Source organism: Alligator sinensis, unplaced genomic scaffold (assembly GCF_000455745.1).
Source record: "Alligator sinensis unplaced genomic scaffold, ASM45574v1 scaffold405_2, whole genome shotgun sequence".
In the NCBI taxonomy this organism is placed as follows: domain Eukaryota; kingdom Metazoa; phylum Chordata; order Crocodylia; family Alligatoridae; genus Alligator; species Alligator sinensis.
In genome coordinates, this window is record NW_005842160.1 from 902508 (window position 1) to 909883 (window position 7376).

The following is a 7376-nucleotide window of genomic DNA, read 5'->3' on the forward strand; positions in this document are numbered from 1 at the left end:
AAGCTGCACTGGGCCAGGCAGAGGGGAAGGGGGAAAGCCCCCACCACACACTCCCTCCCCCAAAGTATTCTGGCTGGGTCGGGGGGTAGCCTCTACTTTACCCCTTCTCTACTCCGACTACCAAGGGCTGGGGAGAGATTGTGTGTTGGCTCCACCGCTCCCTGTGGCTGACAGCAGGGGGTAGGAAGCATGTGCCCAGCAGGCAATCAGGTGTGGCCCACCAATCAGCTGCATTCAGCTGCCCTCAGCATTGTCCAGTACCCTGGGAGGCATTGAGGACTGCCCCCAACCTGCTGGCCTCGACCAGTGCGGCCATCCCTTTGGCCCTCCCCTCCCCCGCTTCCCCCCCTAAAGGGAGAATGTGTGTTCTCTTCATTTCTGATCTGCTCTATGCAGCACAAAAACCCACAAAGTTACAATTGATTCCACCTCAGGCTTTTTTGAATGTCTGCACCTATCCCTACTGTTGCTATTGTTCCTTAACAAAGCAATCCCAAAATTCTCCACAGCACACACCTCTTACCAAATAAATATTGCATAATAACACCTCCCCCATTGGAAACTACTACTCAGTCACAAAATATAGCAATTGTGTAATGTTGAGAAATTCTTAATATGGCTGTATAGTGAAGAAAGTTATGAGGGGGACAGGCTTGACTGGGTTGTGTTGGATGTTACACTAAAGGACTCTTTTCCCATCCCCATCCCTGCCCTCATAATACTAATTTCTTTTCAAACCACACTTTCTGTTTTAAATCATTTCCCAACCTCACACACAAAATGTGGCTCTTTTAATTTTCCTGAGCATATCATGCCTAGTCCTACTTTCCACATGTTTCTTCCTAATCCAACTCCCTGCCTCCCTCTCTCTCCTGATCCCACACTATTGTATTCCAGTCCTGAGCACCTGCATCTATGCCATGCATCTCACTTCTTGTCTCAGTTCCACAAGTATTAATGTCCTTGATGCTTTCCATCTTGGCTTCCACCTTCAGCTGGACACACAGACTAGATTAGAGCTACTTTCCTCTCAGCATTTGACTATAAGCTGGTGGCTCTAGATTCTGGATGCTTAACCTGGGCATTTAAAGTAGGAAGAAAAATGCTCATTTTATGAAACAGTGACAGCTCTTTCATTCCTTCCATTGACAGCTCTGGCTGCAATGAAATAAGGGGAAAAAAGCCAGAAGCCCAGCTCTGCCCAGACTACAAGGGTAGGGTAGATCACAATTATAGTCTGTAGACCATATGTTGGGAACAGCTGAAAGGTATATCACTGAAAGTTCCTCTTTTTAGATGCTATGTCATTCATGCCTTTGTGACTGAGACACTACGTAAGGCTGGGCAAGAACTAGAGCCACAGCTTTATGACTGTGTTGAAAATAAGCTGCTGACACACAGAAATTGGCATGAGGATATAGAAAATGACTTGCCACTTTGGCAGGAGACAGCAATAGGATGATTAGGCTGAACAGCAAGTTAACTTCTTACATTCTTAATGAGCCTAGGGGTTTTCAGCAGCTGCTGAAAATTCGTACATTCATAGAATTTAAGGCCAAAATAGATCTCCCGTATGTCATAGGGCATATGTTCCACCCAGCAGCTCTATGTGAGCACAGTAACATGTGTTACTTCCAGAAGGGCACCAAGTCTGGACTTCAAGACATCCAAAGATGGAGAACTGCTGCTTGCTTTGGTGGCTTGTTAACAACAGTTAATTGCACCTTCTATCCAATTTGAATTCATCTGGCATCAGTTTTCAGCTATTGGTTCTTGTTACACCTGGTAGATTAGAAAGCCCTGTAGTACACAATGTTTTTTGCCTGTGGAGGTACTTGCATACTATAATCAAGTCACCTGTCATGATTCCTTTTGTGAAATGAGCAGATTGAGCTAAGTCTCTTCCTATAGAGCAGTTCTCCAGCCTTTAACTCATTTATATGTCTGTCTTTTGCACATACACCAATCTTTCACCTTCCCTTTGAAGATGTAGATACCAGAACAGGATTCTGCCTTCCTGTACTGGGCTCACAAATATCAAGTCCCTACTCCAAAGCTCTACTCCTCTGTTTGATATACCCAAGGATAGCATTGACTCCTCCATTTTCCTCCCCTACCCCAACATCATGCTGGGAGTTCATTTTTAATTGCTTGTTCATGATGAGTCCTAAATCCTTTCAGATTCACTGCTTGCCTGATTCCTTCAATTTTCTAAGGGAAGGAGAAGGAGAAGTTTCCTCATGGAACATCTTCCTATCAGTATCTTCTGTTCAACCTCCAATACAAAATGCAGGCGTTGGTGTTTTATTTTCCAGTTTTAATAGGTATAAGCTCACTTTTAGTAGACATTAGCCTGAATTAAATCTCTGTAATCGGGCATTCTCTAATTTTATGGGTGTTTGAAATCTGAACTAACATCTGGACCAGTGGTGTGGCTAGTGTCTGTATGGTAGAGAAATGGAAGCAAAAAATGTTTTTGAATTTGGGAAATTTTAGTGGATTGCGGTAAAAAAAAATCCAGATTTGAAGATACATTTACTTTGAGAGAGAGATTTTTTTAATTGACATACCTCCATATCTTTTGTAAATATATTTTTCATCTTAAATATAACAGACAGGTCAGCAACTTATCATGATATTTGGAATTACAACTATTTATTTATGTTCTAGGGAATCTCTATATATTTGCAGAACATTTATCAGATTTCCATACTGACTACAGATTTAAATTTATTCAGACAAAATAATAAAACAGCAAGTAGTGAAAAATGAGGATATTCCCCCTAAAAGCATATGAAGCACTTTCATGAAGCTTAATAGGTTATTTGAAAATATAACCAAATTATGAAGAGTAAAACTAGAAGGAAAAATGAAAAATAAATTGCCCCTCCCCCCCAACAATTTCTTAAATAGGTCTCATTTAAAGCACCTTTTGCAGAAGCAGAGGCAAAATAATTTTGCCCTAGTAGCTGGCACCAATATTTTAGAAACTGAAAAATACTTTAGCCATGTATCATGCATCATTAATTAAACAATCACTTTACTCTAAGTTAGTGCAAGAACTAGATGCTTAACAGAGCGTTAACGGACCAGGCCTTTAATTTGTTTAAAAAACAGGTAATCTTTAGGGCAAAAATGAGTGCCTTGTGTCTGATGCATAAGCATTTTTAAACACAGTGTACATGATCCTACAGTTCTTACCAAGACATACTGTCCATTGCATCCCTACTGCCTTTGATACAAATAGTCAACAGCTGCAAAATTTCTACATGAAAGGACCCAAAAGCAGCCTTCTTTTGCTCATTTTTAATCTTCATCAGTGAACACTGTACCCATTTTTCCCTTCTCCAAAAAAATGTCAGATTGTACTATTGCCACGTTTGTACTGGCAATATCACAGTGCACAAATAGTGTCAATAGCCAATAAATTTCCTTAACAAACATAGCTCCACACTGATCACTGACAGCTGAGCAATTTCATCTAATTTTTTTTTTTTCAAATCTTGGCCTTCACACCTTAAAGCACAAACATGTTCTGGAACCAAATGACAAGAAATACCTATACACACGTATTTGTACCTTTCATTCAAAGGCTTGAACCTATTCCTACTGACTTTAATGGCAAATCCACTATGGGAACACTAAGAGGAACAATTTTAGCCCAGAATTTGTAATTAAGAACCTAGTCTATGGCAGGATGTGCATTTGCTTTAATCAAATTCTTATGCAATACAGAAAAGAATATTTGGCAAGATTGCTTTTAATTCCCCGTCCTAGAAAACATAACGTTACTGTCTTCTTCATCATGACTTTTGCTTTTATAATTCTATGATGATGAACAAGTAGGGATGGGAACATCCTAAGAACTGCAAAATTATCACATGCTACAAGAATATTGGGTTGCTGACATAGCTAAAATATTCCAATGCCTCTCTGCAATATGAATAGAAATTCATTCTGCTTCGCTTTTTATTAAAAATAAATGTTGTACAATAAATACAAGTGAGTAAAACAGTTTAATTTCTGATATTGAAAGAAAGCTGTCTTCAAACATGAGTCTGAACAAAAATTGTTTCAACATATCACAGAAATCTTCTAAAAATCCAGTATAACCAAATTATTTGAGTTCAATATGCAGATGTAAGTGATAGGACTTCCATAATTATCAAGTTCTATCACGATGTATCTTGCATATTAGCACTACAGAAAAGGAGACAGTAGGAGGTTCCTTAGCATTTTATTTATCATTCTCAAGAAGTGTACATGCCTTGCTGTGTAGCTGCTTGATATTATTGTAACCCTTGTCCTTCCTCTCCCTTAACTTCTTTCAACTTTTTAAATGCTGACCCTGACTAGTTGTGCCCTGTCAAATTGTAAATGTGCATTCCTCAGAGTAGAAACTGCATCTTTATTTGTTTCTAGGAGGCATCTAGCTCTGTTTTGGGACTTGAGAAGAAGCAATTCACACAAGGATTTTATCAAAAGCTGACCTTTCAATTTATGGGAAACCTTCAGCAAATTCAACTTGTTTGTTTTCTTTCAGGACCAATGTATTCCCCAGATAACTAACTGGTCAAATAACAATTTGTGGTTCATGAATTTGGCTCCATTTTCTAACCTTTATGGCTTCCATGCTGTTGCCTACACTTTTGCCAATATTTTAAATTAATATAAAAATTAAAACATCCAAAGAATTAATGTATAAGGCATGTTAATAATGTTTGTATCCTAGTAACTACCCAAATTTAGATGTGCAATTCAAAGCTTAAACTCTGAGACTAAATAAGGCAAAAAGTTGTGTTCAGTGTGTTTGACTGAAGCCTGGATGTGAATAAGCACGAGGTATACTGAGCAGTGAACACCTTCATACGAACAGGCCAGTTCTATTGCCCTTACACAGGCATAACTCCCACTGACAGCAAATTTGTGGAAATGCATTGATCTAATGTGGTGGCTTTAGTACACATGGAAAATATTCCCTTCTTTCTATGTCTAGAGACCATTTTAAATCATTCAGAAAAATGTATGTTATGTTTTCAGTCTTTTTACATACATTACTCTATGTTGCACTAATTGTGCAAGGGGAGGCAAGATACTGTATTAGCATACACATATTCCAGGAAATAATCAACTCAAGTTGCTTATCCCCTTAAATCTGCCTTTTTCAAAAGTTAATACTATAGACAGTATGTATCAGAACATCTTACAAAGGCAAATGCACATTACATGTTACTTAGTGTCATGAGTTTGTCAGATCTCATAAATTCAACTAGATTAGGACTGATGTGCCCTTGGATGGGAAATAACTGAGTGGAAATCTGCAACAAATGGTGGTAATGCACTAGATGCCACTCTTCTCTCTAAAATGATCCAAAGTGTGCTAGCACTAGTCACAAGTATCTCTCATGAGAATTGCTGTGTGAGCCCTAGCCATGTATTAAAAATCCCATTTAAATTCCTCTTGAATATGTTATTGTTCTTCACTTCCTGTCCTAAAATGTCTTAGCATGTACAACTGAACAGCTGCCTTATTTCAGCCCCTCAAAGAGTTGGCTGTACTTCTATGATGAGTGAAGCAATCCTTACATATACACATGTACATAGATAGGAGATTTACAGCTCTTTGGGAATTGAAAGTTCTCCTTAATTGTAAGATGTTATTTTACTGCTATAAACACCCACGGTTTTCCCCAAACCACTTAAAGCTGGAACTATGACACATTGTTATTTAGGGGGGGAAATGTTTATTAGGCTTATTTTACATTTCTAAACTAATTTACATACAACCTTCAGATGGAGGTTGAGGAGGAGGCAGCATGTATTATGAATCTCAGTGACTCCCTTATGATACATACTGAATTATTTATGGCTGGATAGTATGCATTTCAGTTGGCCTTAAAAATATATGGAAGGAAAGAAAAAAAACCATAATTCCACTATTAAAAAAAAAATTTCATTTTAATAAGGTTTGCTAAACATTATCTTTTTTATGTCAGATAAAATTTTACATTGGGAAATAATGCCATATTATTTTCCTATTAATTGCTAGCTGCCTGTTAACAATTACAATAACAGATCTATTTTTCATCTGCTGTCAATCAACATTTTGTCTCATGACACTCATCTAAAGTACTTATACCATGTTAATAATGATGGCATCTCAACGTCTTACAGAATTAGAATTTTTAACATTGACCTGACTGTACTTCTCTTAAATTTAACAGTGGGACCAGACTTAGGCCACCATGGAGAATTTTTGTCAATCCCACAGTGAGAGCAAAAGCAAAGATTTTCTCTCTCACTATTTACTAGTTATAAAGCAGCTTCCAGAGAAGTTTTGCAATTGCTCTACAAGTACTGAGGACCACGGTCATTCTGAACATTTCCAGGACTGTGTTCCAGATACATGGGTCCGTTGATTAGAAAGCTTTGCTCCCCATACTCCCAGATCTTGCAGCTGAAGTTGACATTTCCATTGTTCTGATGGAATGAAGCGGTTGTGGAAAGTCATGCTTGCACACAGAGTAAAACAATCTTTCAGGTCGTTTGGGCCAGTTCCATAAAGGGCTCTGAAGGGGTACTGAAAACTTTCTTCCAGCTTAGCTTTCAACAGGGAGCCAGCTATAAAGAACAGGGCATAGGGGTTGTATGATCTCAGCAGGCAACGCTATTCAGCAGACTAGCCGCTGCATTCTGAACCAGTTGGAACATTTGCAGGCTTAGGGCATAACAAGTGGTCATGAGACCCAGTTTAGGTTTAGGCAGCTTGCCTTAAGCCACCTAACCTGAACTGAGAGCAGCACATGTAGGTGTTTGCCACTGCTAGAAGCAATGCAGGCCACCCAAGGTAAGTAACTTGGGATGGGGGGAGGCAGAGAGAGGAAAAGAGCTGGCAGGTCCTGTTTGGGGTGACGGGTGCAGGGGATCTGGCTGGTCCATGGTGGGGAAGGGGTTGCCCTATCCAGGAGGAGGGTACTTGGCAGACTAAAAATAGCCCAAACAGGGTTGGCGGGTAACAACATCACAGCTTTGTGGCTAGGGTTTCCCAGTTCTGGGGCTGTGCTGTGAAAAATTGCCAGTGTTCACTAGGTCTAGTTAACCCATTATAGATTGGGTTCACCCAGGTCAATCTAAAATCAGTTCACCTCCTGAGATGAACTAACTTTAGATCAGGCACACCACTGTTATGGAGATTTACAGATATCAAAAAAAACTTAACAGTGCTTTACTTGAAGCTCAGCATGCCTCTGTGCTAAGCACTGTGAATGCCCTGAAGAGGCATCATAGATTCCTAGATTTCTAGATTCATAGATGTTAGGGTCGGAAGGGACCTCAATAGATCATCGAGTCCAACCCCCTGCATAGGCAGGAAAGAG